General features: G+C 38.3%; 1 protein-coding gene across 7 annotated transcripts in view; it reads left to right on the top strand.

Annotated features, from left to right (window-relative positions):
* The window catches only part of FRYL (FRY like transcription coactivator), a 161,567-nt gene that overhangs the window by 11,950 nt on the left and 122,110 nt on the right, over positions 1-27,507 (top strand). For all 7 annotated transcript variants that reach the window (XM_064710354.1, XM_064710360.1, XM_064710358.1 and 4 more), the window contains exon 2: positions 2,849-3,049. The gene's annotated coding sequence lies outside the window, so the exon portion shown is untranslated. The remainder of the gene's footprint in view (positions 1-2,848; positions 3,050-27,507) is intronic.

Genomic DNA, 27,507 nt, shown 5'->3' with positions numbered 1-27,507 from the left:
CAGTAATTGTGAAGAAGGCTCTAATTTAGTGTGTTGTGTGTATCTTCTTAAATGAAGTTGCTGCTACTTGGATTTCCAGCAACATTGGTATTAATCCCCATCCCTGAAGTTTTTGGAAGTGATCTGCTGTACCCCTCTCCTAGACTTAGCAATGTGTGCTGAATTGGAGCATGTTAATTGCTGCTCAGAAGTTAAATTTGAGTTCCATCTTGCACAGTAGCCAACATTATAGCTGTTACTCTGTGAATATAATACAACAGCTTGAAAATAATGCTCTGTGAACACTTTTCCTTCCAAAAAAATAAAAGTTTATGTAATTATAAGTTACATGTGCTGTTACTTGATCAGATTTGAAGTTGGCAGAATTTTTGTGTTTTCCAGTTCAAGTTGTTAGAGTTGTGAATTCTTTTAGATATGAAAACTTGGAGGTAGCATCAGTTTTCTTTGTACTATTTTTTGAACCTTATGATAGCAAACCTCCTGTATTTTCAACTTTGTTATGTTTCTTTTTTTCATGTTCTGCTTCTTAACTTTTCACAAATCTTCTGTAGGGGTGAACCCTAAACACTGAAACTACACCTGTGTGATACCTTTGACTTCAAATCTGATAAATATAGTTAAAATATAACTTGTCAGCTGCCACTAGGAAATGAAGCCAAATGAACCAGCAATATGCTGTAGCTACTGTAAGCTTCCCTGGCATCTGTTGGAGACTTTTGACCTTTTTGCTACCTTTACTGATACTTTTTTCTGTAGTCTGAGTTAATCTGATCAGATTGATTCTGTAGAATACCTCAGGTTGTATTCAAATCCAACTGTAGTTGTTCTTGAAGTTCTGGGCAGCAGCTACAATATGAAATTCATTATTGCTCAGTGTGCACAAAAAAACTTGAGTACATTGCATGGGTTTTTGTGGGCTTCCCAGCCTCTGGCCTCTTTCCAGACAGTCAGCTAGCTGAACTGACAGTGCCTTCCTAAAGCTTGGACAGTTGAGTCAGTTTTCAGCTTAACTTTATTTCCTTCCTTAAGCAGCTGGGCTCTTGGGTAGTGGTGTGGTGGGAGGGGGATATTTGTATTTCTGTGTGTTTGCTCTGAAGGCAGCAAGCAGGAAAGCCTCTAATGAGAATGGATTATGTGCCTGTGAATGTATGTTTTGCTTGAGGTGGTGAGCTAAAATGTCAGCATATGCCAGGGTGGTTTCTCTCTGGGTATTCTGTCAGTTTTGGAGAGGGTAATAATGCATGCATGGGTTTGATTGTGTTCAAGTGCTGTTCCCAGTGATTGTATTAGGGGAGGAGTTCAAGGACAGCTGACCCACTCTCTTTCAAACTGGGGCAAATGGAAGGTTTGGCATGAATTGAAAAAAAGTATTGCTTACCTTTAATAAAAAAAAAAAGAGGAGCAAAAAGAGGAGGAAAAAAATGGAATTGTTCTGTTTATTGATGTAGCTAGGATGCAAGGTGATTGTTTTCTGCACAGCAGAAATATATGTTAACTTATCCTAAGTGTCTGAAGAGGTGAAAGTGATGTGTATTTGTTGCACTGCACTGTCAAATGCGCAGACTATGCATTTGACATAGTTAACATTTTTATTAAAGTGTTGCAAAACTTAACAGGTAAAATTCACAGTCAGAATTTTGTCTGTCTTTAAATGCTTCCCTTTGTACCTGGTCAAGTCTTTGAATTACTTGACTTCCTTTTCCAAGGGATTATGTAATGCATTCCCAATTTATATGTAAACCTCCTATTTGCAAAAGTTTATCTAATTTTCTTGCTTGTCTCACAGTCCCACTTTTAAGCTCTCTTACATGTTAAAATCTTCAGGATGTGGCTTTTTACTTTTAGATTGCACTTATATGGGTCTCTCTTTTGTATTTTTGGAAACACTAATTAAGAAGTGGAACAAATTGTACATAAAAGAATTGATGATGATTGAATAGTTCACACATACTTAAAGGAAACTACTACATTTGTGCTGCATCAGAGCACTGAAAGTCATGTTGGATGTACAGGGTTTTTTACAGTTTTTTTCTGGAAAATTTTCAAGCTATGGCATTTTAAAATTCCTGGAATTTTTCAAGCTACGAATTTTAAAAAGAAGAAAAAAAATCTTCCCCATGCAAAGTAGATATTCCTGAGTGATGGACTGCTGCTGCATGATGAGACTTGAGTTGTTAAAAGCAGTTGAAAGTGCTTGATCTGCCTTCAGGGTAAATTTAAAAATACTAAAGTGCTTTCTTTTACTGTAGTTTGGCACTGTAGAAGAACAAAAAGAAACTGCAGCCTAGGCAAGTTGTGGCAAGTATGTCAGCTGCATACAAACTTCTATTGTGAAGGAATCTGCAGAAGTTCTCAAGGCTTTGTTAGGAAGACCCAGCTCTGAAGTATTTTGTTTCTTTTTCTGACCACATCCTCCTGCTAACTGAGCAGATGAAAAAAAAAACCCCAAAAATCAGAAAAGAAATTAATAAAAGGACTAATATGAAAAAATTGATTCAGAATTACTTGCATTTTAGAATGGTTAGATATGGTTAATGAAAATATGATTGTAACTAAAGTGCAATTAAAACCTTTCATAAGGAATGGATGCAGTAGAATATGCTGAGCGTGGGAAACCAGATGTTATTTTGGTGTCAGTTTTAATTTTTCTCTTTCATGGGGAAAAAAATCATTAAAAATAATTAGCTTCTGAGCAGAAGTGCAATTTTGAAGACAAATGTAACAAATAGATTTTTCTAGTTTTTGACTTTTAAATGATAAATTTAGATTTCTAAAGTATTGGGAAATTGTTGACATCTCTGTTAAATGTCTAAAGTTTGATTTTTTTTTTTTCTCATTTCTTTTTCAGAGTTCTGTATTTCATTTGTCTGTACTGTGTTCGGAGATCTTTCTCCAGTTTTTGGCTACATACCAGCCGACTCAAAGCTGTTTACATCTTTGTCTACTCCTACATCTCGAAGCACAACGTTGGACTTGTGGGGAAAATGTCTTGATGGATCCAACCTAAGTGTGGTAGCTCTCGTCAGTGGTTAACAATGGCTTCTAAGTGGTAAGGTCTTTCTCACTGTAGTGTCATAAATAGATTTTCATCTATCTCTTTCTGTTTTGCTTGTCTGTGTTGTACTGTGAACACACCTTGGGCTGCTACTTCAGCTATCAGTTGTCTACTAGACGTCTGTCTGTACTGTGTTCAGTCCAACACGAACATTTGTTTTAATACAGTGTAGTGACTGACCATGGCCAGAAGTGAATGCCTGAGGAAGGGATCAGGAACAAGGCAAATAGCCTCCCTGTCGTCTGTGTGGGGATTTCCGAAGCCAGATGTGGTTTCTATGCATTTAGTAATTCTCGAATTGTCTTGAATTGGTATTACTTTTGTGTAATTTCTGTATGTTGAACAGGTCTCTCAAATTTCCTTTCTCGAGCGTCGGCGCTCGGTGCGGGCGGGAGCTGGTGGGAGCGGGGCCTTCCCGCCTGTGGCTATGCGGGCGGGCGGGCGCCTGCGCGCTGCCCCCCTGTGGCTGCGGCCGGTACTGCAGCCCGTTGGCAGGGGCGGTCGTGGAGCGCCTTGGGCTGGAAGGGACCTCTGGTTCCTCAGTCAGAGTTCTCATTCCTCAGTCAGTGCCACGTGCAGATGCTCGTTTCTTTGCTGCTTTGCATGTAAGGATTTACCTTAGGAAATTAGGAAATTTACCTTAGGATTTTCCAGTAGGAAATAGATAGGCATTGATGCCAAGTACAGGGCAACTATTGTCCCTAAAGCACTTCTGAGCTGAAATGAGTGTAGATAGATCCAAACAACATCTAAACTGTCCTTCAAAAATAATATAACACACTGCTTTTCTATAGTCAAGTGGTAAAACTGATAGACTGTGCTTTCTTTTGGTTTTTGAGAGCAGAGGGCACATTGATATGACAGGATGAAAATATTAAAGTGCTGTTGTTGATATGCCATTTACTATGTGGACTTTTGTATTCAAGAAAATTTTATTATTTATATATTCTATAGTATTTTGTAGAATGTAATAGAATATTTTGTTTTATTACTAACTGCCATTAATAATTAGAATATATATGTTATATAATATTTACTCATAGCTCTCACTTTCCTTTATTTTTCATTGTTCTGTATATTCTGTGCAGAAGAAAAACTTACAGTAAAAAATTATAGTAATGTTCTCAAACCCTCTGCCTCCATTGTTCTGCTTCATTTAAAAGATTGATTTGGAGTCCCTACTCTAATGTTCAAAGATGTACTTGCCATCCTTGAGCAATAGCAAGATAGGGTGTATAAGGTAAACTTCTGCAGCAACAAATTTATTATACTTTGAGAGAAAGAATACTTCAGTACAAAAATAATTATGGTATAAAATTCTAACAAAGGACAGTTAAGGAGGTCAGCATGTTACATCACTGGAAATGAAAAAAAAGTAACAGAAGCAAACATGGGTACGTGATATACTGGAGATGTTTAAAAAGCAATCAGGTTTTAACAAATCAGGTTTAAAACAAGTTTCTTAGTACTGGGTCCACAGCTTTTCTCTCTATTGTCTTCTGTAATAAAAGCCTACTGTGTTTTGTACAGGCAATAAATGTTTGGGGTGTTAGGTGTTCTTGTTTTTCACTCTGGATAAGTGGTCTTTCAGGGTCTATTTTCTTGTTGGAGAATGCAGAGAAAGTTTTATGCACGTGCATTCCTTTAAAAATGTGGGTGGTAGGGAGAAATAATACAGATGGAAATACGTGCCAGTTGCCATTCTTCTTTGGTGTTGCTGATTTACCTGCAGTCAGTTTCCTGATCCACCTTGTTGCTCTGGGCTTTGTACAGTCGGGTCTTGAAAAGCTCTCATGGCTTCTCTGCAGAATTGTCTGGAGCACCAATGATGCTGAGAAACCTATTTCTGTAAAAGCAATTCCTGAACATATTCAAAATAAGAGATGTGCCTGTTAATACTTCACAAGCATTTTTGCAGGTGTAGCAAATAAGTTTGGTTAATTTCTTTTCAAGCGTAATTAATAGAGGACCATCATGAGGAGAAAAAGTGTAGTGGTTTTTTAATGCATTTTATTTAAAAACAAATATTTCTTATTCTTCCTTTTATTTTTTCTTCTCCTTAAATAATCATTTAGGATTAAAGAAGTACTTATTAGTCACTTGATAGTCTGCTCAGCAGTTTCTTTAGTTTGGTCAATATAAATTCTAAAATAGATATTGAAAAAATAAATAGGAAATTTATGTTCTTTTTTTCATCACAAAGTTTCTATTAAGATATAGCTCAGTGGGCCTCAGTAACTTTTAATAAGGCTTTCTGTGGGCTTTCGCCCTTGCTTCCTGCTTCATTTGGACATTTGTTCTCACTCTGATGCCTGACTAGAGAGGTGTGTTTCTGCTGAAGAGCTGAAGACCATACCTAATTGTAGTGACAAATGACTTGCAGAATGCCTCACACTTGGTGCCTTGCCTTGTTCAAATAATGTGGAACATCTGAAGCACATCTACCAAACAGACCCCAGAAGATAAGTGCCTTTTGAGCTTTGCTGTGGCCCCCAGGTGACTGCCAGAATGCCTGGGCAGCAGAGCTGGTGTGTAGGAACAGTAACTTTGCCTTGATTGCTGTCTTTTAAGCCAAGTCTGTTAACTGTCCTTCTGAAGTTGCAAAGTCAGTGTGCTGTGTATTGCTTCTGGGTTTTTTATTTTATTTTTTGGTGGTCTTGTTTACTGCTCTTCAATTTTATAAGCTTTACTGTGATAATGTGGCTATATTTAGCAAACAAACCTGCATGGTTGTGCATAAGTTTTTTTCTCTTGGATGGCTCAACAATTTTTTTGTTTAGTTCCTTCATCCTTGTGTGTTTGCTTACTTAGTAACTTTGATATACTGAGAATTAGTTATTCTAGCAGTGCATTTAGTGACTGTGTTTAGTTATTTACTAATAATCAAAAATTGTTTGGTTTCAAACTTAGGGTTTTTTTCTCCCCTTCTTCCTAAAAACATTTTTGAAATTTAATTTAGCACCTTAGTTGGACCCCTGTTTCATCCAAGTATACTGTGTTTTTCCAAACAGGAAATTAGATTTCATCTAACATCTAACACTGAAAGTTAGAATTTCCTCTCCTGTGCTCAAAGCCCTGAAACCAAAACCTTGCCAAACCTAAACGATACCCATTCTCTTTCCTTTATAGAAATTGTAAAAGTGCAAATTCTCTGCCTCTTTTCTTGTTTTACATTAAACATGAATGATGCTTTGTAAATGTTTATGTATCTAAAGCTACAATACTGCCGTGCCCATAGGCCCATGTGGAATTCTACTGGGAGCATTCTCTGCAGTATCTGGTGTTTTGGTTCCTGCTACTGATTTTTTTCCTCCTCCTTAAGACAGGAATCCAGATGTTTCCATTCACAGTCCAGCCCATTTGCTGAGACAACACCTAAAGGAAGCATATTAAATACTTGTACTGATACATATGTTATATTCATGCAATGTATATAGAGTTTCAGAGTTTTAGTGTTATGGTCTGTATAACAGAGCCAAAATTTGTAGAGACTTGAGCATGTCAGTCCACATGAATGGACAAGTGAATGCAGCCACCCAGGTAGGTTGGGTTTTCCTCCAAGTAGATTGAATATGAGTTTCTGCTTTCTATTTTGCCATGTAGATTAAACTTTCTGTGGCCATGTTTCAAGAACCCAGGTAATTTTGCAAGAGAAGGGCTAAAATAGATGGGATGGGTGCAAACCGAGACTGAACCTGTATTTCATGTAGGCATTGAGAGATTTTTCATTGCTATTGTAAACAGAGTTTATCCTATGAACTCACTAAGCATGTTTTATTTTTTCAAGAAATAGAAGCTTTTGAGAAAAATCACAGTGAAAAAAAGAATAATGGTAGTTCCCCCAGGTCAATGTGTGCCTTGTATGAAATTTTAAGCAATGAACTGCAGTTCGGTTAGGCTTGGTAAGGGAAGCAAGAAAAGTGTTCTGTATGCAGTTTTGGGGTTGGAATGATGGTTATTTTGAACAGTGGAATATAGATTCCCATGCTGTTTGACTTTTATGCTTTCAACATGATTTTAAAAGTTGGCCATTCAAGCATGAGGAAATTCTTCTACACGTGTACTTTTATTAGTGCTAGAGAAACTCTTTACAGAGACTGTGACAATGCTGTGAAAAACAACTAAATAGCCCAAATATTTGTTTAAGAAATACATGTTGACTCACTGTTCTTGAGTAATTCTGGAAATACACATGTGCTTCGTCTCTGATTATTACTTACTGTCTCTTCTGGCTGCTCTATGTATTAACAATTGGCAACTCTTGTTTTTCTGTAGAGCACTCTAAAAAACTTTTGGTAGAAGTTTTCAGGTCTCAGTTCCTCAGAGATCCAATTTTACAGCAATATTACCATTGTTGTCCTGGCAGTGAGCCTTTGGTTTTAAAATGTTTCTTATTTTAATGTTCTTTATATAGAGATATCAACATCAAGATTGTCATCATTCACTTTGTTTATTTTATAAGAAAAAAGGTCTGGCCACTTCTATTGTTATGGGATTGTGTAACGATGTCTTCTCTTGCTGTTTCTACTTGCATGGAAATGGGTATGGTTCAGGTTACGCTGCATAGTTTGGAAGATGTTGTGCAATATATCAGTACTTGGAACAAGCAAGGGGTTAGCAACAGGAAGCCTGACTGAGCATTGTAGGAGCTGTGGGGTAGACAATACCTTGCTCTTCTCAGGAACTCCTAATGAGTTCAGGAAAGCATTGTATTCTTGCATGTGACCTCAAGATAAGAACAGTTATTTAATACATAAGTGGTAAGAATTTGGGGACTTTTCTGTTCAACAGACTCATACAGTATTCAGTCAGTGAACAGAACAGTTTTATGTTCAACTGCTGATGGATGTATTTTGACAGATGTTTGTGTTTTTTTTTCATTCTCATGCTAGACAATCAAAGCTAAACTCTGAAACCTCCCCCTCAAATCATTCCCAGAAATTTGCAACCTTCCAAAGGAAAAGCCCCACAACTTGCTCCGAAAGGATCTCCAGCCCCATTTAAAGCAAATAAATACAGCCTAAGTGACTGAAAGAAAAGTGAAACTTTACAAGAAACTGACTGTTGTTTGTTTCTTTCATTTCTCAGAAAACAGCTAGGTGTGTCTAAGAAAAGTGATAACTGAAACTATTTACATTTTTACATTAAAGCAGTAAACCAAAACTATAGAAAGGTTAAATGGCTTAATTTATAAGTATTTTGTATGCAAAATAATAGCTAAAACAAGTTTGCACTGATATAGAGAGAGTGTATTGCAAAATTGTACATTGATTTGTCCCTGGTTGGGTTTTTCTGTGAAATAACATCAGTTCAGCAGTACCAAGGAAACCATTAATGCCAAATAGCTTAGGAATTAACTGTAAAGTTGAGTGCAACATATATGAAGGATGGTCTCTTAAATATATTTTTGAAGTTTGAAATAGACATGGCAAGTTGATTCCTTTAAATATATTAGGTCCTTACAAGCAGTTAGTGCAAACTGCCAAGAGATGGGACAACACCACAACATGACAGATACACACAGAAAGAAAACAGTGTGTGTTTTCCTAGGCCATGTTCTTTGTTCAAAACTATGTGACAGTTGTAGTTCTAAAGCAAAAAGGCTTGCCATTTAAAAAAAAAATGCAGCATATACAGGGGAAGAAACAGGGTTTGTCTTCCCTACCCCATGCAGGCTTTTGTGTGAAATTATGAGTGTCCTACTACTTGCCTAGCTGATATAAAACATGGATGTCCAGTGCCCACTACCCCTCGTGAGTTTAATGTAGGTCTGTTAATTTATACCTGTAGGCTGGATTTCTAGCTCTACTGTTTTATTCTGCTTTCAGTTGTGTATCTTGCATCATAATTTTTTTTTAAGAGTAGATTTTTTCCATTGATGATGACAAACTATTACAAATAGTCTTACAAATTTGTCTTTTCTTCTAAGCATCAAGAAGACACTTCCTGTACTTGGGTTTTTCTCCTAAATATTTCTTTTTTTTAGCAGATTTGCTTTCACATGACAGTGGAAGCAAACAGTGATGTCAGGTTGAAATGAGGAAGTTGGTGAAAACAGTGATGTTTATTTGGTGCACACTAATGCTATGTTTAATATGTTTTATATGCTTTGTTCAGTATGGGATGCATAGTTAATACCCTTAATCTCAAGGAATGTTAATGTTTCCTGAAGAGGTGCAAACAGAGATCACTTTGCATCACTTGGCCCGCTCACTCTTTCAAAAGGCAGAACTTGCACCCTTTCTTATGCTGCTGGGTCTTTACTGTTAAAACTCCTTTGGTGATGCCTCCAGTACCAGTGTCCCAACAGGAAGGATAGCTGTGCTTTGTAGGTTCTTGTTTTGGAGGGGTGTTGGGTTTTTTTTTGCGGGGGAGTGTTGGTGGTTTTTTCTTGGCTTTTTTTTTTTTTTTTTGGCTGTGTCATTGTGGGAAATACAGGCACAGAGAGCTCCCAAAGCCTCGAGCATACAAGCTCAGAGATGGAGATTGATACAATGTTTGACCTAAGACCTTGGAGAAGGCTTGAAGGTTTAGAACAGAAAAGTGAAAGAGACACAAAGTAAGAATAAAGATTTGTAGTTTAAGCAGAAATATGTTTTAAGCAAGTAGAAATATGCCTCACGTAAGCAATAAATATGCTAACCGAGATAGTAGAAAATTTTAAAGGCTAGTAATGGAACTTGTTACAGAGTTGGTAAAAAGTAGAAGATACAGCAGTAAGTAGAGTTACATGATTGGATAAAAAGAGATGCATTGTGGCAGAATCATGTAAAACAATTAATGATTGGCTTATGAAGATGCTAGCGAGCTTTGTGGAAGTACTTGATTGGGTAAGAAATATATAAAAGACATTGTAACTAGAATTAAAATGGCTTTTGATGTGATGGCATTGGATGTAACAACCTTACCATCTCATCCTTCCATGAGACTGGTTTTGCAAGGAACCCTTTGCCTAATCGCCTCATCAGCCGACCTTGTCTACTCTGTATCCCAAACCTGTTGTTCTGTCTGGTTAACAGTGTCCTGTGGCTGAAAAGCTGGGAGGAAGCACAGGGTCTGTGAGCCAATAGATGTGCCTACCCCACAGCAGTGTTTACCCAAAGGGGAGATCATAGAATCGTTTAGGTTGGAAAAGACCTTTGAACTACCAAGGTTTGCAGTGTGAACTTCCACTATGCTGGCACAGGAATGCCTCCAGCTGTGTCCTTTGCCAGCGTGGCTGTACTGATGGCCATATTGCCAGCATGGCACTTGAGGAATACATTCCTCACACGTGGCTCAGTGTACAGCTCCAGGCTGAGCTCTGCGGAGCCAGGAGCCTGAGGCAAGAGAATGTGAGTCGGTGACCCTGTGCACAGCGAAGGGGACGTGGTGCCAGCCAGGGCACCGGACCCTGAGACAGGCAGTGGAGGACTCAGCTGGGGGACCCCAGGCATCCCTGCGCCCGCACTGTGAGGGTGCAAACGCCCAGGGGTTCCTTTGCTCGAGGTCCCTCCTCTGGGGCCCCAGCTCCAGCTGTTATTTTGTGATTTAATTATTACATTACTTTAAATTATTTTAAGGATCTGGACGTCTGAAACTCTGCTGTGGGAGCCCTGGGATAGAGCCTACAGGGAAATCTCGTCTGACTGTGTGGGGCGTGCAGCTGTGAAGGGGCCTTAATCCCAGCTCAGGGGGTGCCAGGGTGGCTGGCAGAGCGGCTCCCGGATGGGCGGACAGGGAGTTTCCTTAACACGGCTGTATTTTGGAACACGCGTTCCCACCGTGCTAAGCAAACTCCCCTGAACTTGTTGCACTCTACGGGGGCCCGTGAAATCGGGCGCAGTTCTGTTTCCTGTGCCAGGGCGGTCTGCGCGGCCCTGGCAGGTTGAACCCAGCCCGCTGTGAGGGCCGAGGGCCGCGCCGGCAGTCGGGCCAGGCGGAGCGGGGTCCGGCCTCGGGCCGCGCGGGGGCGCTGCGGGCAAAGCCCGCCGGGAGCGGGGGTGCGGGGCTGCCGGAGAGATCCCGCCGGGAGCGGGGCACCGCGCTTCCCCCGCCCTCCAGCACCCTCTGCCGCCTTACGCCGTAAGTATAAATGAAACCTCTGCCCCCTCTCTCACAGCTAGTAGGGCTGGCGTTTCTCTGGACAGGGTGGGGTAGTTCTACAAACATTTTGTGTTGCGAAGCTGTAGGTTTGCAATGCATGCTTGCTCCGAATGTCAAATGATGCTCGGACCTGTCAAATGATGTGTTGTTTGTGGTAGGCTATAGGTCCTCTAGGCAGCCTTCCAAAATTGTACTTCCCAGTATCTTGTCTGATTTATAATTGTCTTTGACTATTATTATTATTGTCTTTTATATTATTGTTATTATTGCTAATTCTAGGAATTCTCTGCACTTGTGAATTCAAGTCACTTCCAAGTAGTTTTTTCTCGCATGGATCTTTCTTTCATTGACTGTGTTTTGTTTTTTCAGTATTTCTCATTCTTGGGATGTTCTCCATCAGCAGGTTCGCCTGCTTCAGTGGAATTCCCATGTACAGGGCTTTCTACGCACCCCTGCCAAACAGCTTGGCTATTTTTGTTCTGAAAGGTCTAATCCAAGGAGACAGTGCTCTGAGAAGACCCAGTGATCATCCACTCACTGGGTCTCCCAGTATTCTACTTCTGCATGTTTCATGATCTGTTTGCAATCCCTTCTGCTAATGTGGACTCCTGTTGGTGAGAGGTGCAGAGCTCAAATGTTATCTTGCCAGCTAGTGACACAAACATCAAGAACTGTGGAAGGGGAAGCCTGAATGACTTCAGCAGGCACTTCAGTGCAAAATCAGTCATCCATTGAGTGTAACCAAAGTGGAATGTATGTGAAAACACATCAAGGAACTTGCTGTAATGCATATAACATTTTTAAAGCAGGTCTTCTATTTTTAAAACTCTTTTTGTTTAGAGGTTACAGAATAAGAATTAAAAATTCTTCTTATTCTGTTAAAATTTATTGAATAAGGCTTAGTGTTGCCTGTTTTGGATTTGTTTAAACATGAATTTAGGTATAACAATTGTAAGACTTCTGATATGTTTTACACTGAAAGTCTGTAAAACTTGCTTAGGTTGTATAGAACCCACAATTGTACATTGTACTGTTTAAGAAGATGGTAACAGCAAATGTGAGTAAGGAGTATATGTGAAATGATATACCAAGGCAAAAACATAAACCTTGTATCTTGCCTTTATTTTTTACAAAATACTGTTTTCATAGAATGTAGTGAAGCATGGATATCCTGGAGTTAACCTCCAGCCACCCATATACATATATAAATATATGTGTGTGTATCCCCAGCTATCTTCTGTAGAAAACTTCTTGATGTTCTTTTTGACTCCTAAGAGTCAAAAGCCACCCTGAAGGAAAAATCAGTCAAAAGCTTTTTGGTACATCTGTTTTGTATAAGCTTTATTAGTTTATCAGGTTTAATGTTGAAATATGATTATGTGTCTGGAGGGTGATTTTTATTGCTTGTGTTTTATGTGTCCTATTACTTGTAAGGCTATTGTTTTCTTATTTTGCAAAAAATATAGCTTCAACACCTAATTGTTTTTTAAATTCATTATTAACTTACATATGCCACATGTTGTGTAAAATGTCACACCTTGTACACTTAATGTTAAGTGGTTCACTAGGTACTTAAACTTGACATGTTGACTCCACCCTGAGTCCACACACATAATAAAATCTCCCCACTGTGGTTAACAGCACCTTGGTTCCTCGTCTGAGCCTTTCAGAGGGTGGTTAAGATGGGTACAAAGGGAAGGATCTGGCTGCCCCATCTGCAAACTCCAGTTTGGCAGGTGGATAGTTGGAACCATTCTCAGTCTCATGGAAGTATCTGAATTGCTCCCAAATGCAAAGAACTGCAAAGTAGCTTTGTGGCAAGATTTCAAGGGCAAAAAAAGGAATTCTATAGAAAATAATGCTATTATGAATAAATGATGCCTTGAGCTTGTAATGACTCATGATCTCTTGTAATCACAAATTGTCTTTGTGATATCTTTATTATTGTTCTGAAAATGCATAAACCCCTTTCTCTGTATTTTCTTTTTGTATTGTGGGTAAAACTGTGAATAAAATCATTTTAGGGAGAATTTTCTGCTTGATCTCCCTGCAGGAAGTGGTATTCTTGCAATATGTCTCTTATCATAAGATCAGAATTTTGTATTCATTTATAAGGAAAAAATTGTGTAGATATTTATATTCATTTACTAGGGGAATTTGGACTCACCTGGTTATCTGGGAATTTTAATGCAGAATTGAATAGAAAAGACATTTTCAGTCTATATAGAACTTGAAAAAATATCTTAGGTGCCAGCTTTAATGCACTTGTACCAACTTTTTTAAGTTGTGGCATTCTGAACAACATACGTGGCAGTTGAGTAAGACTGACAACTTAATCCAGTTGAGCAGCCCCTTGTCAGCATGCAGCTGAAACTCTGAGACCTGAAACATGTTATGCTGCATACCTTTCATAGACTTCTGTTTTCTTTTTAAGAGCTAAACAGTAGTGAATCTCAGATTAAATACCTTCTTTTGAGGGAAGTATAGAAGTGTGCTATGCTTCATGTGTAGTTTGGATAGTTGTGTTGCATGCATTCAGCAATGTTTTGGACACTGCTGCCTTCACAAAAACAACAGAAATCGTGCAGGCTGCCACTGAGATGTTTGGAGTGAGTATTTAGTGTATTTCCTCTGAGCAGTGTGTACAGTCTGCAGTAGTAAATGAGGTAGGAATATTGCCTAGTACAGTGTCTGACTATCTCCACTCTAAGTGTAGTAGATAAAAGAATACTGTAAATCAAACAATTACACATTCCCAATTGTAGAAAGCCTTAAGGAATGTTCTTCTTCTATGATAATTTTTTTTTTTTTTGTCCTTGAACTTTCTTCTCCAAATGCAAGTCATCTTTCTGGCTTCTTTAAGCTAAATATAAAACAACATTTAAACTTCCCAAAATAAAACCCAAAAATTCAGCTAAACCAGGCATGTATGGAGAAGTAGCCCTAGGGATAAAGTAGATGTTTGGACAAGAGACAGGTTATTTCTGTACTTGTAGTTTTCTGGAAGGTGGTGCGAATATTTTAAGTGGTAAAAATAGCACCAGAGTCCCTGCAAAAAGCACATAAATATAATAAAAGTTAGTATTTTTGTAGTTAGTGGCTAAAACTATGTGAGAATGTGAATGGTGATGTTATACACCAGCTTTAAAAACGAAGTGCCTAGACTTTCTGAATGATAAGTGTTATCTTTCAAATACAGAAGAACGCTCTCTGTGCACTTCATGAAAATGAAGAGCTATTGAACTCTGTCAGATATGAGTTTGCAAATTCTGTGCAAATTTTCTTAGGGCTTACAACTTTAGCAGTGCTAAGTAGTGTCTCCTTGGCGTGCAGAGTTTAGCCTGCGTTGGTTAATATATAGGCTTGGTGGTGTTTGGTTTTCTTATCAGTCCCCACAGTGAAATGTCTTTAGAATCTGCCCTGGAGCAGCTGGCTGGCAGCTGACGTGCTGCTGGCACCACCCAGGTTTGACATCACCAGAAGAAGTCCACCTCTGTGCTCAAGGAAGTTGATGTGGGAGCCACGCTCTGTGAAGTGGAGCATAACTGCTGAGAACACAGAGGGCATGTAAAAATGGAATTCCTGAAAAAAATTGTTCCCACTGCTGCTTCTGGAGATGTTCTGGACGTTGGGAGTCCAGCCCGCGAGAGCTCTCCGAGGCTGCTGAAGATGAGACGGGTCAGGCTGTTTTCATTAGGACAGACAATAGATGAAGATGAGGAGACACATGCTTTACATCCTGATTGCTGTATGTATCCATGTCGTCAACCTGGTGGAAACTGATTGCTAAGCTCTTCCTTCAGATCATGAATATTTTGTTCAATTGACAAATTTGATTATGAAAGGCCTTTTTATCAGAGTTCCTATGACTGTGGTGTCTTGAGCTTTAGAACTATTTTATCACTGATGCGTTATCCTTTGTTAGTGACCTATGTGGAAGCAATTTTTCAGGATTTCTAATTTCAGGACTTCTTGTCTTTGCATGTCTGTGTAGCTTTTTCCCCCTCCTCTTTCTGGGATGAGAATATGTTTAAGTTTTTAAACTGTAATGTACATCAAATTAGGCACTAAGTTGTCTAGACAGAAGTGTGCTACACAGAGATCTGTGACTGTAGTGTACGATGTGAGTTCTGTGTCATCTTTTCTCTCCCTGTCTTTTGATCCCCTAAGTTTTCAAAGGCTTTCCTTATGAGTGTTTTTTTGTCTCAAAACAGTATGTTTCACTTTTTTAGTGTTTTGAAGTTTGCGCATTTTTAGTAAACATATTATGTAAATAAGTAAGGATATGGATATTGTGTAGAGAATTTTTAACCTCAAGAACATGGGTAAGGTTGCTTATATGAGTTCTTTTAAAAAATTTTTTTACTATGTGTTAGTGGCTAAACATTAGTGTATTGTGCTAATAAAAAGTAGAATTAGTTCATGTTCCTTTTTCAGATAGTACAGCTGGGTGGTAATGGAAAATTCAGTTTTACTTTTTTTTTCTTTTTGCCTTCAGCTAAAATAGTGCAGTCTTGAGCCTTTATGGTCTTGGATTCTGCTGGCTGTCAGATGTAGTTTTTGCCCTTCACTGTGTGGCTGGATATTTTCAAGAATTAGTATGGCTTTTAAATTTTTTTCCTTACCTGCAATTTTTTTCCTGTCTACCTGCAGTGGTGGGAGATGGAGACATTCATCTGTCTTACTGGGTGATGAATTTACAGCCTTAGGGAATTAGGCTTGTGGTGGTGGTGGAGAAAAGGATTTCCTTGGAAAGATGTCTCTTAGCCTTTCTGATTGTTACATGAACCACTTTTTTTAGTGCATCAGGTTGAGTAAAATCGGCAGCTGAGGAAAGCAGGGACAGTTCTGATGTTTTAAACAAGTTGTTTCTGTGCACAGCAAATTACAAGAAGTTGATGTTCTAATGCTGTGGGTTATTGAAGGCTGCCTACAGAATAAAGTGTTGTGGCTGCCTGTATACTTGAAAACTGATCAGAAGCCCATGGTGTGTGATGGCAAAGGTTTTTTAGCCTCATTTAACTTGGAATGCTGTACAACAGCCCTGGAGTTTATAGTTGGATATCACTGTGAATTTAATATCTCCATAGGTATATCTCGCCAATCCTGCTTTTGTGCTACATTCTAATTTCTTTATAGCTCTCAATTTAATTAGTATTTTTTCCACATGTTATAACATCAGAAGAAATAGAATTGTCTTTGTGTCAAGTTAAAAGAAAATGCTGTAGGCTGATTAAGTAAAACAGATACATTCATCTTTGTTCAGTGTTTTGTTGACAGTTTGAGCAAATGAGAATAATAAACATAGAATAAACTACTCTGACTGTTAAAGATGAATTTACCTCTCTTGATCCCTAAATATGGGCCAAATGGTGGCTGTTAGGAGTGATTTTGTGGAAACCAGCAGTGCCTGACTAATATTGTTTAATAGTGTGATGTCATCATTTACGAAATGAAGACTTAGAGTCTGTTCTGGGATCATGCTTTTACAATAGCAGATAGTAGCTGAATCCTCTTTAAATTATCTGCTTATTTCTATTTTTGTATCTTGGTAATGGAATGAGCTGCTCTGCTGGAATAGAGCAAAAGAACTACTGTGTTTACCAGTTGGGTATGCTGCAGAAGGCAGGTGCTGACCAAACAGGTAATAAAACAATAGAATTATTTGAAAAAATATTGTAAACATTTACTTGCTTGTTGTTGGCAGATGTGGTGTTAATGCACCATAGAATTTGAGGAGCTCAATAGTTTTTTAAAGCCAAGGTGGTTTGTCCTATTACTGTGTTTGAATTTGAGAGTAAGTGGTGTTTATTATTTTTTTCTTTTTACTTTCTGTTCCTCATTGCTGCTGTTTAAGATTTTTTGTTTTGTTTTGGTGAGAATTTAGGTTAAATTCTGAGCCTGACAATTATTTTTAAGTATAACCATATTTTAGAAGTTCTCCAACAGACAGACCAAGCAAAAAAAGCCTATTCCTGGCATTGAAATCCTAAACTGTTATTTTTATAATACAAGCTAGTTGGGTTTGTATCTAGCTGACCTAAACTTTTGTGAGAAATTTGGGCGGTGAAATTTTTTGTTTTTGTTGGTTAATAAATATTTATCATATCAGCTGTCAAAATATTTACTCAGTATATACTTTGTTTTAAAGCTGAAAATGGGACCTTACAAATATATGCTCTGTGGTACATCTTTTAAAATATGTAGTTTCCATCAGAATGGTTTCAAGTGTATTTTAGAAGTCTTCAGAAATGTCTTTTTAGATGTGTAAGATTAGCACAATTGTAGAAGAAAACCACAACTGACTTGTTGAAGTGTTTGTATATGACTGGATGCATCACAATGCTTAATAGACGTTAGTAAAGAAACAGGCAGTTTTTTAAAATTTGCTGTACTGTTTAAGACTACATGTTCTCAGTTGTAAAAATTTGTTTCAAAAATATCTACAATCCAAGTGAAACATGCAGAGTTGAGCATGGAAGTTTCAGGTTGTGGCATTAAAGAAGGGCAATGCCAGGGCTGCCCCGGGTGAGCTGGCAAATGGCAGCTGTGCCTGTGGTGTGTGAGATGTGCCCTCCTGTTGCAGCTCGGTGCTCTCACTGTGTTACAAGGCAGGGTAGCTAACACTGTGAACTGTCTTAATGGCCAGCTGTGTAAGTCAAATCTGCAAGAATTGTGGATGAGATGTTGATTTTTTCAGTGATGTGAGTATTCTCACTGCTCACAGTCCCCATGTTATTTCTGTGTGTGGAAAACCTTCTTCACTTCAAGTGCTTCTGCTTGGAGAGTAAAAATACATTCCATCAGGAGTGTGGTCTTTGGTGGTAAAGTAACAGAGCTGTGGCTGCCTTGGGGGTCAGCAGCAGGGCCTGGATACACATTCAGTACCTGTGAGCACTGTGTAACCTGTAATATCAGCAGCTCTGCAGGGCATATTCAGCTCCCATTGCCTCCATAATCAGCCCTGTACACCTGGGACTTGGTGTTTATACATGAAATAAAAGTCAATTTCTGTAGCCAAGTACAGAGTTTTGGTTAGAAAAGACTGGAGGGGTTGGTGTGCAGCTCAGTGCCATGGCTGCCCCCACAATCTCTGCTGGCTCGTGTTTAAAGACTGCTCCATAATGCTGTTTGGGATCCAGAATAGTATTTGCATAAAAGCCTCTAACCTCTCTCCTTGTTTTCTTATCACTGCAGATAACGTTGTTTTGTTTGAGTAATGCCCCAGGAAATTGTTCTGTGTATATTTTCCATAAGAAATAAAAAGTGAACCTCTCCTAAGGGCCTTTGGAATCTGTGCTTTGAAGCCCTTTGCAACAGAAGGGAGGGAAAGGAGATTTTGGTTCGATTTTTGAGTGCAGTTTTACAAGCGGATCAGGCTGATCTAACAGCCTGCCGTCAATGAAAAGGGCAATCTCACTCACAGCTGTGCAGCCTTCCCCATCTTCTCCTGAGTTCTGGTGTGGCTTTTCCCTGAGCTGATTAATTTCACAAAGCCAGTGGAAAATGTTCCAGTGTATTAGGGGCACTTTTGAAATGAATCGGCAAGGGGAATCAACTTGCTGAAAGGGCCTTTTGGGTCAGTAATGGCACAGCATTAGATGTCCTACCATCACCAAAAGTAGCAGTCACCTTTTGGATATCCTCTGGTTTAATTGATTTGTGGGAAATGAACTCTTAAATATTTTAGATAAATGGAAAAACAAGCATCTCTCCAGAGTTTTATTTTAAGTGCAGGCATGATAGATTTTATTATTACTGCTTATAAGCAGATAAAATGACCACTGGGTAAATGTTTCTTAAGTAAGGCATTAGCTTAAGATGGAGTCAATAAAGAACTGAAGTAAGGTCCAGCAAATCTTTTTAAAAGTAAGCCCAAGTGCCAAGAGGGTACACTTCTGACTTCTTTATTTTACCATTAATACAGAAAATCAACTGTAGTTGTGTTTAGTTTTCAGACACATCTCAAATATAATCTTTATTTTATTGAAGATCTGATCTTTTAAAATTGCATACTTGACTGTGTACCTAATATACTTCTGCTGTAGTTTTTCTCAGGGTTTCTTCTGAAGAGTATGTGTGCAGAAATTTTCAATGAATACATTTTAGTAAAGTGGTGAAGTAATTGTAATTCAGTGCTTCTACAAGGTGTGTATCAGAACAAATCAAAGGTGGATCTAGAAGTATTCCTTCATACTTAACAGCTACTTGTGTGGGGTATATTTATGTAAATGTGTGCAGTATATGTATATAGTGAGGAGGTAATTCACTTGTTTTCCTCTAACACATGCTGAAGAGCTTATAAATTTTTTTATTGTTATTGGTCACTTACTGGATTATCTTTGTATCACATTTATGCATCTTCTGGACTTTAAAGGTTTTCTCAGACGTAGTGTTAGTATGAGCTTTCATGTGACAGCTGAATCAATGTAATGGCTCAATGCTGTGAACAGGAGATTGTACCCTTCCACCTGTGCAGTTGTCTTGCATATTCATTTTTGGTATTTCGGTTGCACATCTATCTTCGGTGAGACTATTCTATGCTAAACCAGAGGAAACCTCCCTTCCCTTTCAATTCCAGTGGACAGGCAGCAAACTGGAATGCTGTGAGAAATAACCAACAGCAAATCTAGGAAGTGAATGTCAGTAAACCTGCTGTTTGGACTTTGTTTTTCTGTTCTTTTGACTTTGTCCTGCAGATTGTATGGTGAAAAGTAGGAATGAAATCTCCAGTTTATTGAGGGGAAAAAAAAGGTGAAATTGGACAATACTTAGCCGCAAATATTCATTGAAATGTTATCTTCAGACTAATTCTTTGAAATAGTGCAGATAAAATTTAGTGGGAGGATTGTAAATTAGGCAAACATCTCTTGACCTTGCCAATCTACAATTATTTTTAAGGTAGTTGTGAGAGGGACAAAATAAAGCTTTTGAGTTGAAGGAGAGGGGGAGAGACATGATACGTGTGGGGAATGTGAAAAAACGTAACATAGAAAAACAAGTTTTCAGAAGATTTTACAAAAGCTGCTGAAGTCAACAAGATGTGGAGAAACTTGTTGCAAAAATATCTGCTACTGTAAAACTGTTCTATCTATAATATACTGGTAATAGAAAACCAAAAATATTCTTTAAATTTTTTGTCTAAGGTGGCCACAAGCTTTGGAAGTGACATTTTGAAAGAGACAGAATAGTTTAGCCTGTTGTTCCTGTTTCAAATTGTACTTGTATCTATCTTGCACATAGAACAGATTTTAAAACTTAATCTGCTGTCAATAATGTCTGTTAGTGATCCCAAGGTATATAAAAGGCTGAATAGCATGTAAAATAAAAGTATCAGCTTATTTTTAAAGAGCTGTTTTCTTTGAAGTAAAAAACTGTTATCCTTTAAAACATTAAAATTGATCTATGGGCTAAAAGAATCCCAACTAATATCCCCCTAATGCTCAGGAATGTATTTGAAAGATCTGTATAGTATTTACTAGCAGGATTAATTCAGCAACTTCATGTGAAGATGCCACGCTTGTGATACCAACAATTCAGATTAAAGTTACAGAAAGGTTACAATTAGAACATTGTGAAACAGTTTGTCAGTTATCACTTGAAAAAGAGGTCTGTGTTTCAAATGGAAAAGTTTTAGTTTGTAGGTGATCAGACTACTGTTAATCTCATTTAGGCATGGTTTTTCTGTTTCTAATGAAAATGTGAATTTTAAGTGGAAGAGTCGATATGATATTTTTCAATAATTGATATTTTTGATGACTGTTGGTAGTTTCTGTTGGCTGCATTTGTTAACTGTTTTATGTCTCTGTTTATAAACTTCTATGTTGCTAGTTGCTTTTGTTCTAAGCTCTTTGGTAACAGGATGGTTCTTACCCTGTGAGTTCTAATTTTATATGTGTTCCTTTATTGTGTGGATCCAAACTGGGGCAAAAAGACTACTACTTCAACTACATCCACTTTATCAAGGGCTGCTTTGGAAAGCCTTTCCATTTTCAGTAAATGTCATTTTTCGTGTCTCTAACTTAACACTGAATAGCCTTTAGTTGCTCTTGAAGTAAGAGTATGTTGTGTCAGGTAGTAAATGCTACTGCAGAGTAGCTGTGATTTGGGAAGCAGTGTTAGTGACGTTGGCTGTTTCACTCGACACACATCCTCTTGTTCTCCAGCCAAGTTCTAAAAGGTCCCTTTAAGCAAGGAACCACCCTCCCAGACAGGAGGGTTCTTGACTCATGCTTGTACATTTTTGATGCTTGTATTTATTTATAAAAGAAAGAATTTGTTATGAGAAATCCAAATGCACTACTGTTTTGAGAAGACAAGTAAAACTTTCAGAAAGCCATGTCAGTTTACCAGCGGAACCTTCTCAAGAGGTTGTTTCTGTCTGCAGCAGGTTTTCATTATGTGCTCTGGATGTTCAGGACTTGATGTATCCTCACTTAATGAGCTGTGCAATATGCCATTGTAGGGTGATACTACATAAGTAATGATAGTTCTTTAGCTGATTAGTCCAAAAAGATCTGTAGTGCCAGGCATGTTGTGGGCCCTGATTGCTTGGGATACTTTCAGTGCTCATTGACAAGACCAGTATGGCAATATAAGCTTCAGATACTCTTTAACATCAGGATGCTGTTGCATGGTCATATTAGAGAATGACTCAAAACTGTCTGGTGTCACGTGGCATCTTTAAAAATGCACTGGTGTGAGCTTTGTCTCAGTTGTTTCTTTGAGAGGATGACTTGCTGAAGGATGGATGTTTTAAATTTCAAAGTATTTTCTAAGTTAAAACAGGAAAACCAGTAATACATATAAAAGAAACTCAAAACTTGTATAAAAATATTGTATTTATCTAGTATGTTGTTTTCAGTTTATTAGAGTTAGTTTAAAACTGTTTTTTCTTCGTTGATTGGGGTTTCCATAAATTCAATTTCCATGGAAGGTGCTGTGCAGAGCAGAGTAGGTTAATTTACCCAGTTATTGAGGAAGTTAGATGTTTCTAGGTACATTGTATGTTTGGATAATTGACATGTTCATATCAGTTACTGGGAAAAATGAGCAGCATGCAAATACTCTATCAATAGATAATATGACTGACAAATAGGGAGAGCCAGCTGAATGAACAGAAGAAGCTAAAGCACATTGTCCATGTTATGTGAACATGCTTTTACCACCTGATTTGAGCTGTTCATTTCTCAGTCATTAGTAGGGCTTGCAGTGGGTGACACCATGGCTCTGGTTGGATGTGTTGTGCCCGATGCGGGTTTGTGGGTGCAGAGCTGCCTGCCGTGCTTCAGGAGTGCTGGGCTGTGCAGCTGCTGGCAGAGCCTGGCTTCTAGTCCGCCAGCTAGGGCACTTTAAGGAACTCTGTGTCGTGAAATATTTGCACAGCTTCCAGACAAACATGGCCTTGTAAAGTTTTAGTGTGTGTTAGGTGTTTAGTATCTAACTGTTGCATTTAGCTGCCCTTGGGTTTGTTACTAGTTCTGGTTCTCCCCCTTTCTGATTTTTGTGTTGCTTTTCCTGCTTTTCTTTAGTTTAACAGCATGCTTGCTCAAGATAAAGGTTCAGAAAAGACACTCATGAATTCTTTTATTTCTGATTTGCAAAACAATGTATGTTTTACCTTTTAATTAGCTTTTTAAATCTTAAAAGCATCTCTGTTTTTAACTTATGCTTCAGGTTCCTGCAAGAATATGTGTTTCACAGAGATTGGAGAGCTGCAAAATTCAGCATTAAAAACACCTGTTTAAATCCTGGTAACTAAAGCACTAAAGAAAGGCGCTGTAAATATTTTCTGGCTTTGGAGTAAAGAAATATGCCAGTTAAGTTCAACTATGAAGAATGCCATGTTAATGTAATGACTCGATTTATTTCTGATATGGGGTGGTCGAGCTCCATATGCTCCTGCCCTGTGTAACAAACATCAGGAAAGGCAGGTTTAAGAGTTGAAACCTCAAGAGAAAATTGGCTGTTCATGCCTTGCCCCTTCTTGCTTTCCTTTTCCTGACTCTCAAGTACATCTGTCCAAGTCCTTATACTGTGTGTGCAGAGCTGCCTACATGGGGATTGAAGCTGTGGTGGAGTAAGTTGGTAAGCTGTGATTGTGAGGAGGTTTTACAGAGACCCCTGCAGCAGCTCCCTCTTGTCGCTGTGCCACTGCCCATCCTCTGCCTGCTGTTAAGTGCCCTGTGGCAGAGGAGGCTGACTGAGACCTGTCTGCATGTGCAGGGCTCTCTGGTGTTTAATGTATGAGCAGGAGTGGAATGCAGTGACAGTGGCTCAGGAGCAAACACCCAGCTTTGCTTATGGCAGAGGGAGGAGGGCAGGAGTTCACCTCCAGGCACAGGGCAAGCACACACACAAGGATCTGCAGCTGCTCTGTGAGTTTAGTGGTAATCTGCAGCCAAGAATATTTTCTGCCCAACTACTATTGCCCTCATGAGGCTTAATAGATTGCAGCTTCTGGGCTGAGTTTATCCCTATAGGTAGTGTTTTTCTTTAACTTTTTCTTCTTTAAAGTTTTCCCAGATGAATCATAAGCTCTCAGTGTTCTTTTTTCCCCAGATGCTCTCTATAGGGATGGAATAACTGATCCTTGCATAATGTAAATACGATGTTTCCCGTAAAAGTGGCAGAGACATCCAGCAGCTTGGGAGGAACAACAAAAATAGAAACATAACTGATTTGTAGCAGTTGTCTTGAGGCCTTGTAGGGTAACAGAGTTAAGCCTTTCCTTACTCTATCCATTTAAACGCCCAGCGACTAAGCAGGGATTTTCTGGGTAGCTCCGTAACTGTTTCCAGGTTCCATTTAAAAAGTTGGTGAAAACCGAGGGCTGGTTCCCAGTGCATGGGTGTGTTTGTGCTGAAGCACCGTGAGGAGGCTGCCACGGTACAGAATTGGACAGATCAGACCTTAAGCAGTTATTGCAGGTTGTCTGACATTGAACCATCCTAATTGGGCTTTATACCTCTAAGTTTTATTGCAGTCATTGAAGTTTGAAATTTAGCATCTAAGAAGGGAATAAATCACTGTGTTTCTCAGAATTTTAATTACAGGGCTGCTTGTGGCAATTGAGAAACTTGGATTTGTCAGACTTAAGAGATGTGGTAGCAACTTGAGGCTTGGGTATCACTTTACCTGTGTCATTCTGTTTTGGCAAGAGATTGGTTAAATATCATCTCAGAACAGCCTATTGTGGTTTTCGAAATGTTTCACCTTTTGATTTCTGATTTGTTTCCTTGTAGTCTTACAATGTTTGCTGATCTGGAAAGCTAGATTTTCAGGAAGGACTGGGTATCTGTTTACTATAAACTCTTACAAAATTCATAAGGCTGTTGTTATCTACCTTAAAAATGATTTGAATTTTCATTATTTGATTACTTTTGAAGGTTGTGGGGGATTCTTTCCCTTTTATTTTTTTTCCATTTACAGCAGACTTACTATTCAACCTAGATATTGCTAACTTAATGAAAAGTTAAATATTAACTGTATCCTCTTTGATCCTACTCAAAGACGGTGTTCTGTGAGGAGGGTGTGCATGTGTATCTTCAGTGTTCTTCCAGAACTAGCTGGAAACTTGATAATTTACTTTCAGTGGGGAATATTATTTGTAGTTCTGAATGTATTTTCTGCTGGTCTTTATCATCCTGAAGATAAATGTAGTAGGGTTGAAAACTGTAAAGGAACTTACAGAAGCAAGTACAGCTGCATGTTTTTTGTAACTGGAAAGAATGCCTTTAACTTTGGTTTTTAATTGAGTGTTAATGCCAGAATGCTTTGTTGAAAATAATCTAAATTATTTTGCAGAGAGATAAGTAGAAAAATCATATTCTGTTATCTTGGCCATGCCACTGGAAAAAAGCAAGAGCTGCACTGGGGGTTTGAGGGAGGGAGGCAGAGTGTTCTCTAGAGTCCTAGAGAAATGAAGCTATTGTAGAACTGGGGAACAACACTTCAAATGAAGGGAAGGGGAAAGGAAATGAAGCTAAAAATCTGTAATGCTCCCTGTGAAACACAAATTAATTACTTATAAAGTGTTATTTCTTTGCCATTTAAAAGCAAAGTTTTTAAAGTTAAATACTGCTCTTTTAAGGTATTAAGTACAACAATGTCTTCAGTCATGAAACCCCTCTTACCTTTGCAGTCTGTAGAGGTGAAGCAAAACCAGCATTGTATGAATAATTTTTGTTGGTCTTGCGTGTCAGTGTTTGCCACAGGCCAGATCTCTGGCAGGTACTGCAGCAGCATTATGCATATGGCACTTGATGTACCTTGTTCAGAGTGGTTGCCAGCAATGTGTCTGGGCATCTCCAAGAAAATGGCATGATGTTTCTTGAATTAAAGCAAAGCTGTGCAAATAGCCTTTGCATACACATTTCTGGTAAATGTATTGATCCTAATATGGATAATGATCCTTTCAGAAATATTTTTATTAAATAACTAATGCTACAAATAAAGAGAAGTTCTGTAATGTGTACTATCTACAGTGCTAAAGTTTCTGATCTCTTAAATTACTTGGGTCCTCCAGCTATTAAAACACTCAAGGCAAATCTTGCCTGTCCTGTGACTGGGCTTACTGTACATGTATTGAAAATTCCATCTCAAAGGTTTGTGTGGAAGTGCTGAGTGGGCTTTGCTTGTGCAGGTCAAGCGTGCTGTGGATGAATGGTACCACAAATGCCAGTGCAGTGCTTCCTGGAGCAGCTGGGCTTACAGTGCATGAATCTTGTAATGTATCAGTCTGTTTCCAGCCTGGAGTCTGCTGGCTTGGGTCACTGAAGCAGCTTGAGCAATTTGCTTCTGGCCATCCTCTTTACTGAGAGTTTCCCATATCAGAGCAGAAAGCATGGTGTGGACTGGGCATTTGGATGAATCACTTTAGTAGAGTACAAACAGCTTGTGTCTGCAGATTGAGCACTTCTGCTTTACTGCACCTACAGTCCAATTCTTGTCATGTTTTTTAACAGCTTACTGATACCAGTGTGCTTATTCATGCTTACCTCACCTGGGCTCTTGAGAGTCTCAAAAACAGACTTTAGAGTAGTCTGCTCCCTTTAGAAGTGAAATTGATCCAGAATCAAAAGGTATACTGGGATCAGTATATAAACTGTGTATTTATTGGAATTGTTTAATGTTCAGCCTATTTATAAAACTATGCACAGATCCTCAATTTCATATTTTCTTTTTTGGATTTTTTTTCTTAATTTGAACCAGCTCCAGATGAAAGCTATTTGCTTATATTTAAATGCAAGTGCTTTATTTTCCAGTTTATCTAAAATAGTAAAATATTAATCTTACGGAAGACTTTTTATAAGTACTCACACTGATAGGTATTTTTAGTGGTCATACTTGTTGCTCTCAGTTTTAGACACAGTGTACTTTCCAGAAGACTCTTTCATGTTCCTCTCTGAGAATCAGGAGCTGGAAAAAAATATTTGTTGTAAATGTCATTTTTCTAACACTGTTCTAGAAATATATGATGTTGATATCTTTTAACTCTGCCTTATGAGTTTTGTTGGGCTCTTCTCAAAGAATTAGCCTTGTCTGTGCTTGTCCAAGATTCAGAAGCTTGTTCAAAATCCATGGTTTTTCTTTCCTGCTTTTACTAGTTTTGTTTTGATTAAAAATAAAAGGTTACATTTTAAACTTTGTGGTTTATACTGAAATCTTCTGTTTATTCTAATATTTGGTAGGTTGCTTCATTAACTTATTTCAAAGGAAAACCAAAACCCAAGAAGTGTGGTATGGCAGTCATTGTTATTTACACACCTTTGGTTATAAAGCAGTTAAATTGAGTTGTGAGGAAAAAGAATTGTTGGAGGGCTTGTGCACAGTTGTATAATGAGATAACTCTCATGATGCTGATGGTATATGATAGGTCTAAGATACTGACAGACCCATTACTCCACTTTTGAAATGGACTTGTACTGATAATTTGGTTCTGCCTTTCTTGAGGAAGGGAGGACTGTGAAAATACTTGGTGAAAGCCATTTTTAAGTCTAATAAATTAGTGATGTCCATTTAATGAAAGTTTCTATGTCTGTTCATGTATGTATGAGAGCATACATATTCATGTAGTATTAAAAGAACATCTTTCTTTTCATAATATTTTGGTTCCTAATATATATTCCTAGTCTTCAATGCATCTACTGAAGTCTTTAGAGAAGCTGATACTCTTGGTACATACAATTCTCATTTCTTAGGAATTGTTTATGGGCTAATATTTTTTCTGTTAATAATTTAAAATTACAATTGCAAGTATCCTTGAGGAAACCCAATGTGTTGTGATCATTAGTTGATATTATGAATAAATAACAGTGCTACAAAATCTCAGATGCTGTGGTGAAAGGCTGAGTAACTTGCCTGGC

The sequence above is a fragment of the Zonotrichia leucophrys genome, chromosome 4 (genome assembly GCF_028769735.1).
Source record: "Zonotrichia leucophrys gambelii isolate GWCS_2022_RI chromosome 4, RI_Zleu_2.0, whole genome shotgun sequence".
NCBI classification, from domain to species: domain Eukaryota; kingdom Metazoa; phylum Chordata; class Aves; order Passeriformes; family Passerellidae; genus Zonotrichia; species Zonotrichia leucophrys.
This window is presented reverse-complemented; position numbering and strand designations above follow the sequence as displayed.